This window comes from Varroa destructor, unplaced genomic scaffold (assembly GCF_002443255.2).
Source record: "Varroa destructor unplaced genomic scaffold, Vdes_3.0 BEIS01000002.1, whole genome shotgun sequence".
NCBI classification, from domain to species: domain Eukaryota; kingdom Metazoa; phylum Arthropoda; class Arachnida; order Mesostigmata; family Varroidae; genus Varroa; species Varroa destructor.
Window position 1 is genome coordinate 7585780 of NW_019211455.1, and position 13539 is coordinate 7599318.

Here is a 13539-nt window from a genome sequence, read left to right on the forward strand (position 1 = left end):
TCCTTAACTTACTACCAGCACTAAAACTACCATACTGCTAACACCGTTCAGACGAATAAGAAGTTATAAAGGAGATTTATACGGGGAATAGCTATTCACTGTACTAGGTCGAGTAATCGTATCGTCAGTCCCACAATTCATAACTTACGCAGGCTAGAGGATCTTAGAAGTTCTGTACGCTGGGGTCAAATATGTTTAAATTTTAACATAAGCCGTGTCGCAGTGAGAAGCTAATTTACGCATGTAAATAATCAATTCTTTCGGAAAGAGCTCCATGTAGTAAGATCTTAATGTAGGCGCAAATGAATACTAGCTCAGGAATAGTTTGATGTTAAATATATATATATCATACGTTGAAACTAACAATTAAGTTTTCTGAACATGGCACATATAAAATTAACATTTGTTTTGAAAGAATTTCACGATCGATATGGTAGAACTTAACGCGGATGAGGGTTTGGGCGCATCGACGTCCATGATGACTATCATTAGACGACTTTGGAGCCGACGGCGCAGCGATTATAGAATATAAGGACATAAGCGAATGTTTTCCGTCAAACCGTTCCCTGCCATTCACTCACTAGTAGACTCTAATACTCTTCAGTTGAACAACCTTTGAGATGTTTACTTCTTGCTTCTAAACCATGTTGATCTAGAGATCGGGGTTAACCAGACCTTTCACTGGTTGCCGACGGAAGGCCTGACCTTAGTGGACCCGATGATTTTTTGTCAAGACGCGCCACAGGTCCTATTCGGCCCTGCCTATGTAAACTTGTTCAAGCTGGACTCCAAGATTCGAGGCGAGGAATCGTGGAGCTGTAGGAGTTTACCAAGAATGAACCGACACAATGGTTTAAAATATATCGTTGTTAGTAACAGATAAAAACGATAAGAGACTCTTTGAAAATAAGATACAGATGAGTAAGTTTGCTCGAATTACGTTACGTGCAAACGTTTGATTAAGCTCTGCCGTAGTATAATGTTGGCAAAACATAGCAAAGTGCACGAGCTAAACATGTGCCTTTGAGAACGACAGCACCAGACGGCTAAATGGATTTATTTGTGTTATTGAGCAATGCAAGCATCTTGAGATCAACGGGCTAGGGATGATAAGACGGTGTTTAAGCTATTTTAAACGTCTAGACACCACTTCCGGAAGCACGATAATGGGCTAATGTAACTGATTGTGACCCGATTCAGTTCGGTCGGGGTTTCTGAATCCTTTGGGTGTGCTTAAGTCCAAAATGGCAAAAAGCAAGGGGACCGGACAATATGTGTATACCTAGTTATATATTTTATTTAAGATGCGTGCATGTGAAGACTCCGCTCGTTACTTTTTTCTATCAAGTTTGGTAGCCCGCATTGGTAAGCCGTTTCTCAAACCTAATACCAATTTGTCTTATTTTGGGAGTACGAGTTTTGAAGCGTAATTACGTCGAGGCACAAATACGTTGTCTATTTCTAAAGGAGTAAGACACAGCGTAGAGTCTTTAATCGATTCCGAGTTCATCGATCAGAGCCTTGCGCGACGTCTGCCTCCAAGTGCATCAAATATTTTAGATACATTAGACGTCCTAATTCTACTAAACGAAACTACCAGCTTGTTTAATTCACGTAAATTCACTGTGTTTTAATCTTTACTAGTTGTATGTAAGGTATCATGCTGACTTCCAAGTTTTCGTTCCTTAAACGAAGAACAGGGTCTCTCTTTGTATAACGCTTGGATGTGCATCCTTAAGGAAACTTTAATGTCCACCTCTATTAGTGAATGGTACACCTATCCTCTGGTAATTTTGCTCTTTAGATTCGTCCAGCAATGTTGGACGATAGGGCAGGCCGACCAGCCACCCGGCCATGCCAGAGATTCGGTGATGACGACAACTACGATAACAAGCCCACGAGAGCGTCTTCCTCATAGGTGTTTTCTAAGCCGACTTCAATTCAAGGAAAGCAGACCGGCAACGTCCGTAGCGGTGATGGTGATACCGCTGCCAACTCGGGGGCGTAGAGCAAGAACGGGATGATGTCAGAGCAGGATTTTCCAGGCCAAAATCGGTGGAGTGTACTGTTTTATTTTCTGCTCTGCTAGGTCCGTCTTCGAGCACCCAGTGGACAACAGGTAGGGCAAGGTACGCTCCAGATAGGCATCATTGCTGCTGCTCGCTGGACACTCGTCTAGCAGTTCTTGCTTCAGCGTTGGCTGAGATTTACAGCGGCAACGCGGGCGGTGGCCGTACCTGCGGGATTCGCACGTACGTGCTCCGGCGTTGCCTAGACCGCCTGTTTCCTTCTGTTCGCGCGGCTGCTCTTGCTGCTTCAGCTGCTTTTCTCGCATAGTGCCTGTTTGGCACTACACATACAGACGAAGAGCGTTACGGGAAAAAGAGGAGTGGGAAAACAGCAGTACGTCTTCCACCGATACCGTGGCCGCCGTTCGTTATCAGTACCAATAGCGGCGTTGCCGAATTCATTCGTCGCCTGCTTGATATTCCGTGTGGAACATCGGCTTTGGAGCGGAAAAAAGGACTCACTACTCGAGAGCTCCCCACTACAGCCGGATCGAGGCCGCGGGTTACTAGGTTCCGAGAGTGTTTTCGCGCACTGGTTAGTCAGGTGTTCAAGAATTTGCGTGGGACAAAGTGGCCGAATACAAATCGTAGGGAAATGTGGGTAAGCAATGAAGATTCGCTGCGCGAATCTGAAAGGGTTGACCGCACGTGTGGAAGAAATACAAAGCTATTGCACCCAAATTAAAGGGAACCAATATGTTTGGTGCCGAACCTCACTCCAATGGCGATGTTTTTTCAAGTGGTGAATAAAGAACTATGTTTCCTAGATCGAGGGTCAAAATCTAGGATTTAATTCACTTCAGTTACGTACTGCTTGTAATGCCATGCATTACATACATCTTATTTGAGCTGTTATATACATCTTATACATCTCGTTTCAGCTCACGAATGTGTAGTGCAGGCAATTTACAATGTCTATACTCGACGATGATTCATTTTTTTGAAAGATGGATTGTTATATAAAGTAATAAAGAAAGTCACCATGTAAATGAGCTATGCTTTTTTGTATATTGTTAAAACCTTTCAACATCACCACATCCATCAAAAAGCTGTGCCCGAAGCGGCTAACATATAATTCGCTCCTAACTGATAGAAGAGTTCAGTAATCCTAGGATTCTGTGGAAATTTTAACCTGTCACGCCTAAAATATCGTGCAAGTAACTCCAATATAATGCTGCTATCTCTGACTCGAAGTAACAACTTCTTAGGCCGTTTATATCTTAAGCTATTCCACAAAGTCGTATTCTCACGTATTTTAGGCCTGTACATATAAAGTTAACCAGATTTGGAAGATATGTATGGTTTAAATATTGTTTGGTCTTCGCTCGACTATTATAGAGTCCATAACCGTCATCCACTCTTGTGTTCTTTTTGCCTAAAAGGCGCTAGGTACAGCCACGATCAATGTATTACTTGTGCGTGATATTGTATCAGCGCTCCTCAGCGTGTATATATATATATATATATATATACACGGGTACATGTCAATTTTCACATAACGGCTAATGTCCTGAACACCGTTTCGACCGCAATACTATTCACCTTGGCTATTTTTGAAACTTGTTGAAAACAATTATAGTCATCTAAAATTATCAGTACACCGATGTTAGTAGTTACAAGCACAGTTAATGATAAGGAGTGTTGCATTTGGTGACGTACGCGTTCCCATTGATTGGCTCTCCTCGAAGTGGCTCCCGGAGATAGCACCACTGCTACTGTCTAAGAAGTACATGAATTTAGTCATTATATATATATATATATATATATATATATATATATATATATATATATATATATTACTCTTCTAAAAGGACTGGTCATAACGTCACGACTGTACTAAATGCAAGTAGCTACAACCATGCTGTCCGATCGCCTTCGATGATGCGAGGCAATATAATACGACAGGGCTACCCGTCTCTCTCGGATGCGCTATTCTATTTTCTTCTTCTGTTTTGTGGTGTGTTTGTTTTCTTCTTGTGTTTTGTGTGACAAAGTAATTCTTCGTAGGCTGTCTAATTATGTTTTGCCTGTGGCCGCTGCAGCAATCGCTGTTCAGGCCGCGAGAGAGTCAGCTCCTTCTGGCTGGTGACTGTCTGTTGAGGTATATGTTATGTCAATGGGCTTGAGCTGCTTCCGCCGAAAGGTCAACCGGCCGGCCAAACAAACTACCGCGAAGCTCTCGGATCACTCAGACTCTATCCGGACTGCCGATTATGCTGTGCATATCGCCAGGGAATTGATGGTGCGTGCTATAACCCGCCCCCGACACAGACACGTTGATGTCAGCCAGACGCACGTTTAATATACATACATATAATATACACCTGAAGACGGCCCCGAACATAGATGTAAACCAATGCTACACTTTTTTCTTCGCATGAAAAGGCATCTGTTTCCCCCCTTATCTTTTCCTCTTCCGACAGCACTATTCTCTGTCGAAGCGGGGGTCATGCTCCCCACACCACAGAAAGAAACAAAAAAGATCGAAGGATGAGGAAAAGTAACGGTTGACTATTTTTATCCCTGAAAATTTCGAAAAATGTATAACTACTGCTTGTTAACATTGCATATGTTTAGGAAAATGTCATCTTTGGCTTTTATAGTGCCTCCCGTCCAATTGCATATTTGGCATCCATTACCAGTTTGAGTGAATGTATCCAGATATATTGGGTCGTTTTATATGGTCAAAATGTGTTCCTTATTTATTAACTGAGGTCGCGTTTTTAAAGACTTCCGCGGCGGTTAGATGTTTATTATTAGATGATTAATATGCAGACTCGGATAGATTCACACTTTTATAGGGCTAATAGCCAAGCAAGTGGTGTTAGGCCAAGAAACGCTTGAGCTGCCTATATAGTGGTTATGGCGGGAAAACGAAGTTATCTTGCGCTTCATCGTGCTTGACGTAGTAGATGTTCAAAAGCCCCATTACCAATCTCCTGGCTAAACGCCAACCAGCGCAAAATAGCGTGAGAAGTTATTCAAGCGCGGCTAATAATAACCACCAGTCATCTTCTTCATGTCTTGAGAAGTACGTTGAGCATTTGCATCAATCGGGTGCGTATAATCTCACATCGCTGAGGGAAGAACGTCGCGTCGCAGATGGCCGACGTCTGATCAAACGTCACATTTTAGGCATTTGGACGTCCGTATTGATATTGGCTAGTGTGACAGCACTTATCGTGTACGGAGTCATGTTTAGTTCGACAGAGCGTTCTCAGATTCGTGCCTCAACGGAGAGATACTGGCCGTCTGACCGTCTTGGATTTACACAGGAGACGGGCAATTATGGCTATCTGGACGAAGCATATAGAACTGTTCATATCAGAAAGAACAGTTCACCAAATAAGATGACGTCTCCGCAGAACGATTCAGATGTTAGGGCATAAGATTATCTTTGATGCTGTGTTGTAATCATTCATTCGTATATTCATATGAGTACCATTTCTATCCGAAAACTCCATTTTTAGATAGATTTATTCTAGCTATCATGTAAACAACTCTAATGCAAATGTCGCCGTTGACGTCTCACTGTGCTGAGGTACTCAGCTGTCTTAGGTACTGGGTGGTGTTACCGAGTTACGTTTTTATTAACAACTTCCACGACGTGATTTATAACTGTTGGGTTCTATACTAACGTTCGATGTCTAGGAACTTTAACTTTATAAGTGAATATATTCGTTTGGACATCGCAAGTTACGGCGTCAGCAAAACTCACACGGCTCAATTTTCATTACAGCCGCGTGTTGAAAAATGATTTAGATCCCGAGCTCCTCTTTTCACCTCGTCCTTGTTTCTACAAATAAAATATTTGCACTCATCGAATCTAAATGCGTAAAACACTTTCTGATCCTTAGCTATTGGCAGTTCCGCATGCTACCTTTTCTTTCGTAGTCTGCTGTGTGACGCTGAAGTTCCTGTGGATCGATTCCGGTTAAGCTTTCCCTGGTGGCAATTATTCATCGAAGAATACTATCAGTAGTGCGTCAATTGAGTTACAGCATCTTTTTGTGTATTAGCACAATAGAGGATAAGTAACACTTATACGTTGATGATGAGAAAAAGTTGGAGAACCATTACCAGCCTGCTGTATAACATAGTTAAGTATCACGAGGGTGGTTACTGTGAACCCCGGCTGAAAAATCGTTTTCCGCTGCAAGCTGCCATACTATAACCTTGTCATCCCATAACACATAGGGCGGTTAGACCATATTTTTAAACTAATGATTTTTGAGGTTAGTTTTGCAACCTGTGAATTGTAACACACGCATAGCCTTATCTGTCGTTCTTGCTTGATCACGTCAACCTTTAATTTGTTTTTTACTTACTAGACGATGACGGTGAATATCATTATCGTCTTGGTACAGAGCTCTATCGTAGGTTACATTGTTAATGACATTTTATAATACTTCTCCATCCACTTTTATGTACGATGTGTGTGATATCGAAAGTATCAAGCAATTTTCTTCACGTCCGTTATTACCAGGATAGACCTTTAAATGTATATAAAAAATATAATATATATATGCATCTTTGGCACACACTTAGAGGGCGCTCTATGTTTTTTTTGTAGAGTAACCTAGGTTCCACTGAAAACAACGCGTCGTTCGTTAAGGGTCAAATTTTCTTCAGACGGATACCTGTGCACCTTATTCGGCCACTGCAGTGGGGCGACGTGGTCTGATTGATAATAATAACTTTTTGAGTGTGCTGCCATAATATCCATAAACATACGGCCATCGCTGCTTCAAATTTTAGTTTTACCATATAGTTTCGTTTATTAAAGAAAGCCTAGATAAATCCGGTAAGCCTTATCCCGTCTAGACTTCTTGAGGGCAGCCTATGATGCCATATTGAAGCGGTGATTCCAAAGACCTAGTTACGCAGAACAGCAAAAGGTACTAGAAAAGGCGTGAGTGCAATTGTAGTTAGAGTGGATTTAGTAGAACAAAGGGACAAGTTAGTTAAGTTCTATCGTGGCCATATAGAGAGGGTTCCTTCTGGCACTTACTGAGTATACGAGCACTATATAATTGACTCATAATTTAAGATTTTTTTTTACGTGATGATATGCTTAGCAAAAAGTAAGCATTTACTTCGCTTTACTTTAGCCGTGCTATAGCCTTAGCTATTGCTGTCAATAGTAGTATCATCTTCTTCAGATCGAATAAGGTATTCGATCTGAAGAGGATAGAAAAATAAAAATTTAATTTAGCTTTCCAATACACAACCGCTGTGTATAGCTGTATGTATTTGCACTCTTTCGAAACATTGTTAACACGAATCAAAGGTTCAAACAGCCTTGAGGTTGGCTAATAAGCGGTGCTTGACGGTAGAAAAATGGTGGAGGTCACCTTCTCGGAGGGGTCTCCGGATTCTAAACTGATTCGGACGGCTTGAACTTCAGATACTTCGCCGCAGACGCTAAATGCACGGAGTATTTGTTACGGCAAGCGCTGGCGATCCTGGTGCGCAAATTAAATTAATATGCTGGGTACATTGTTGTACACTGAGGGGCCGCACTTTGACCAACTATGGAGTCGTTGCTATTGTCTAACCGCTGACGAGCCGTTTCGCGCAGGGTGGCCTCTTACCGTAGTTCTATGGTTATTCTTAACTTAGTGTTAATGCTGAATGCTACGTGACATGGTTAGCAAGCAGTCTCCTGGGCTGGGTCTGCTGCTATAACCCAATACCCCTGAGAGAGAGAGAGAGAGAGAGAGAGAGAGAGAGAAACCGCACTAAGCAGCAAACACAGACAGGGCCGAAACGTTCGAGTGGTAGGTACATGTACAGCCGACTAGATAACCGGAGAGCAAGTACCTATGGGATCGCTTTATTTTTACTGTCCTCATTTTTCTTTTGTTTGAGCGATGGTGACAACAATCGTTGCATAGTTTCCGCTAATAGGTGTTACATCTACGTACACACCAAGTTAGATAACACTAAGTAAATACGGAAAAAAAAGGAATAATGAAATAGCATTAAAAGGATCAATAGAATTGATAATTGCGCAAATGCGCAGAGTTTCGAAGAAGAAAATAGATATAGTTCATAAAAACATTGTTGATCATACATAAGTATCGACGTTAATGGAAAACGACAAGGACAAAGGTGTATTTTTCTTATATAATACAACGTTTTCTATGCGGATACTGGCTTTTAATGGTGGGCACTTTATTGCTAAAGCAGTACAACGAACCATTCAGTCTCGAAGTGGACATGCCCATCTATAGTTGCAACCGTACATATGCGTTACAGAACATTGCCTTTAGGAAAGAGTACTACATATTATTTTATGCCTTAACCTAGGTGAAAAAACGTTTAACATAATTGGGTTCAGTTTTATAAGGAATTAATGTGATAACCGTAATTTCAGATTTTTAATGTTAATTGTTTAGCTAGAAAAAAAAAAACAACGTACACAGATAAGCCACTAAGTTCATAGAAAGCGACACTAATTACATTACGGCAACTGATAAATTAGTTTGTTTTTAGTACACAGGTTTCAGAAAGGATATCTGCTAGTAAGGAGTTATACGGTATAATATTGAATGGCGATGTTTGCTTATCAGAACGCTTTGTACGTGAAACTCTGCATTGTTACAAATGCACAAAACTAACTTACTACACGACTGAATCCTGATTTTTTGTTGAAATCTAATTCCATAACACAGAAGTAGGCTTACCAAATAAAAAAAATTTCTACAAAATAGACGAAAAATTGTCAAGTGCTAATGCTTCGTAAATGACGAAAGATTTTTTTTTGAAAGTTGGCGAAACCGAGAAAGCTGTTGTAACGTATCTAGCTCTGTTGTTCTAAAAGGACCCAAGTGAGACTTTCGTTCAGATCGAAACCATCGCGTATACGGAAGGATATTAACTGAATTCATGTAGACCGAGAAAGATCCGTCTAACTTAGTTTTCGTGAGGCTCGATGTGGTATTAACGGATTTAACTAACGCAACCGGAAGACGAGTCTAACTTGTGAGCTACTACAGTGTAGGTATATGTAACTTGGACAACACAGAGAAGTTCCCACAAACAACCTCAGTTACGAATGGAAATTCCACATTGCTAAAATCTAGTGAATATGAACTTAGTTGTCTGAACAGAAACTTAGAGCAGCCTCGCACCGTTTAACGTTAAATGGTGTGACCTCCGAAAGTTAGATCATTTACACTTGGAAAGATAGGGACTGATCTAAGGTCCACGCTATAGGGACGTAGCGGCCCTCGGTTTTTTCGGTTTCCAGGAACGTTCTAGAATAAATATGGCTAAAAACCGTATTTTTTAATATAGCATGCTATAAAAATCGAGTTCGAGACATATTTCATGTCACTGTGCAGCAGATTTCTTCGTTTCGGGTCAGCCACGTATATCGAGCATATGGTGGGTTTAGTAATTAGTTCTATTTTTCAAACAAACGATAACGCAATGAAGTTTTGTCAACCGCGTAAACTATTGCAGAGAACGTTTAAGACACGCTAGAAAGATGCAATTTGCCTGTTGCGTGACAAAAGCCATTAGGCTTATAGTATCCTCCCAGGAATGGCTAAGTCGTTGCTAGCTGAATCAACAGGCAGAAAAAATACAAGTTATGAGCTGTTAGTACAGAGACGTTCAGAATTTTTGACCACCTTTTATTCGCTGCATCAAAGATTTCCGAGTTATTTTTTATCTAATTTTTTTTTGTTCGTTTCTTAGATACTGAATTCAGTAATAGACTGTTTTTCTGTTATACGCTAGATATATAACATGAAATAGATATGCAATTCTTATTTAATGTATTGTCTTATAAACGGACGCGGTCTTTGCGCTTGTATCTTTGAATAGAATTCATCTGAGGTCTCAAAAGCTTGATTATATAATAATTATGCATGGCCTAAAATAGATTCCAAAATTCGAGGTATATACTTGGAATCAGGCAGTCAAGTAGAAAGCTAGATGTCTGCAAGGGGCAGAATGCTCTTTATTTCGAAATAGCAGTAGGATGAGAAGTTTTCAAGATAAAACTTAATCAGATTTGATAATGAACAATCTGCGATAGTTTGTTGCTTATCTCGAACTAGTGAAGTCCCTAAAATGAGTCACACAGATGGCAAGAGATATTTACCTTGTCACAATCAACCGATACAATTAGAGAGGCACACCATTTACCTAGTTCAATATAGACAATTACGAAACTGGATACGTACTCCGTTTAAGCTAGATGTTGTTATTACCATTTTCTATTATCACAAAATTTGTTTTAAAAAAAAGTGCTCTCCATTTTGAGATACTTGTAACTATGTAGCCTTGATGAGCTTCGATAGGAGCGTAAGTTTTCGATTAGTAATAAAAGAGAGTAAATAGAGCCAACGAACGAAGACAAGGTAGTCCCTCCAACCACTCTAGTCCTGAAAAGAGATCAAGGTACGCATAGATACTGCGATGATGAAAGTATACCACAGCACTGTGTATTTGATTATTACCACAATAATGATATAAGCACCAAAGAATATCATTGAAATATAGGCACTCGGTATGTAAATTGCTTTGGCCTTGCAACGTCACCTGCTATTGGCCAAGGATTCAGTGCCGTTTAAAAGCATTTTTTTCGCATACGTCAAGGCTACAAAGTATTGAAATTAACTTGCGACTATTGTACAGAGGGTCCGCTGATACTCAAAAGAACGCATAAGGTATCTTTTCTACGTACCAAAAGAACGCCCTCGATGTGCCCAATGCATTCTGAGCTGCCTGACGTTTCGAGAGATAAACAGCGAACCGGCAGAACGGAAAGCATATTTACATACAGGTAATTAGTTAGAAATTTTAAATGTCAATTCTATGGTTGTTTGACTACAAGGCGATTTCGATAGACCTCGTTGAAGATCGAGTGCGGTGAGGTGAGCTCTAATATGCCGTTTCGAAACTATAAAAACGTCGTGGCACACAGCATGAATGTCTCCCTTTCCTTTGATGGTTTTTGACCCTTCGAATAGAGGATACGAGTATGTCGAAGGTCTGCCTTCTGATACCTACAAATACACCTTTGGAGCTTGCAGTGGACGTAACGTATCAGTTACCGCGGAATGCAAGCTCGTAAAAATGATAGAGGAGAAACGCTTTCAAGCCGTATCTAGCACTTGACCAACAACGAGAAACTTCTTTGAAAGGGAAATAACTAGATAAATATAAGAACTTTTTTAACACCTAAATTCATGCTAATAAATGTTTTAACTTTCTGATCCGAACTACTTAGTACGGGGGTATCGCAGAAGAGACAGTTTGCTACATGTAGGAAACAGATATATAAAACTGCCTAACTTAGTAAGCTCTTTGAATGCACATTCCAAAGTAATTCGGACAATTATAAGTATATTCAGCCTAATATGATTTTAATGTTTCGGCCTATATATTGGGCAGTGATAGGCAAAAAGTAGACGTTGATTGCTAGGCATTTTTGCGTTAGGATCAACAGATAGTGTTCTAATAAGCTCCAGTCCTTAAAATCTAATTACATAAAATTTTTCGCTAAGGTGCGATTAAGATGGCTATAGACTAAATGTACAGCTTAAAAATGTAACAAGCCGATTTTGATATAAGAATATTATTAATTACGTTTTGACAAAGCTCGTCTCATAAAAAAGAAATAGGCTAACTTTTTCAAAATAACTACAATTTTCAAAAAATACTATGCTATATCTTTTTATATATATATATATATTTTTTTAACTCTGTATCGGACTTCAGATTGTTTTCATAACGGTAACACCTTTGCCTAGCTACCTTATTAGCATGTAGAACATGGAAATTCAAATCTGGGCCTAAGCAGATATTAGCCTTCTGCTACAGATCTGACCAACAGGAAAAGCGGGAATATAGTCGTAATCCTTTCTGCTGTTTGCTCTTTCCAGATTGCTCGTATTAAGCCCTCTCGCTATCCTGATAGATCCTTGAAGCAATGGTACATAGCGGTACTGAGACTTAATCTGAAAGGAACAGCTGGGGATCAGGTATGGAAATCTTTTCATTTGAATTGCTAATAAAGCCGTGCAATTCCCTATAATCAGTAAACCTTTCGGCTGTATACAACGCATGTGGCCTCTCCTAGGTAGGACAAATAGTGTAGCGTTGCTATTACAAAAACCAAATAACAGAAAATTATGCTAGCATTATTAACCAGAATCTCACATATAAAAACTCAGACTGTCCAAAACAGCGAGACCCATTCTCCGAGAACAGATTAGTGAAAGTAATAAAAGCGTTTATTGCTCCAAATTGTCGCTGTTAATAAAAAAACATTTAAGAGATCGAACAAAGGCATTGCGTCGAACGAAAAGTTCCAGATACACATATCGATGCGCTCTATGGCTTTCTTCTGTGTCGGTAGTGTCAACCGTACCTATGTCGGTAGAAATGAGAACTGGTCTTTTGGCGTCTACTGTGGAAGCTTTGCTTTGGTTACATCGTTTTTGCCAGTGTTAATGGTAAGAACAGTGGTGAGGCTATTAATTGGCTTGACCGTTTTTGACCTATATGTCCTTGCAAGGACTTTGCCTATTTATCCTCTTCTAGGAGTCGGCGCATTGTTAAAGAAAAGTGGCGGTTCCTGCTAGTCGACGTGCCAACAACAGTCATTTTAAATACTTAAAAATATGAATTGCTATACCTTTCTAGCTCTACATTGTTCGCAAAGTGATGATTCTCGATTTTTTAAATCTATTTTATAATTTTTTTTTCCGCAGAGGGAACATCTTAAGTTCTCAAATCGCACCCAGGATATATTTAACAAAAAATAAAATACGATCTTTTTTTTAAATCAGACCATTATAACTAGGTTAGTGTTCAGTCGTTAACACCCCGTGCATTCGTTTTATATAAATGGGTTGCAAAACGCTTAACAAATAATTATCATATTAAGTACATATTTTCTGGATTGTTTTGATGCGTCCCAAAAAGTAAACAAAGGACAATATACACATAGACAAAAATAGGACTTCTGGCGCTAAATAGCAACGCAGTTTTCTCCTATTGTTACTTATTTCCTATATTTTCTCGATGCCCTCGGTAATCTGGTAGCATGTCTTGGAAAACTTGCGGAACGTGTACCCTAAAAATTTGCTAAAACGAGTTTACATGGCAAAAAAGCCTGTGTACATTAAGCAGATGCTTCCACGCGTAGCTTCTAGTACCAAGGAGAGGTTTATAATTTTTTTTTTTAGAGAAAGCCTACACATGCGTAAAAACAGTTGTTGCAGATATTCGTAGTATAATCGCGAATTGCTACTTTATTGCAATCTCTGTGACTAGAAGTGAATCATGACGATAAAGGCTTTGCTACACGAGCGATCAATGCTGTGGTAAAGACCTACCAATCGACTTAACTGAATCCAGGAGTTTCTACGTCTTGGCGTGGTCCCATTATTAGAAAGACAAATGACTAAGCCCACCTATAAAAGTCAGTATACCCTTGTAACTACAA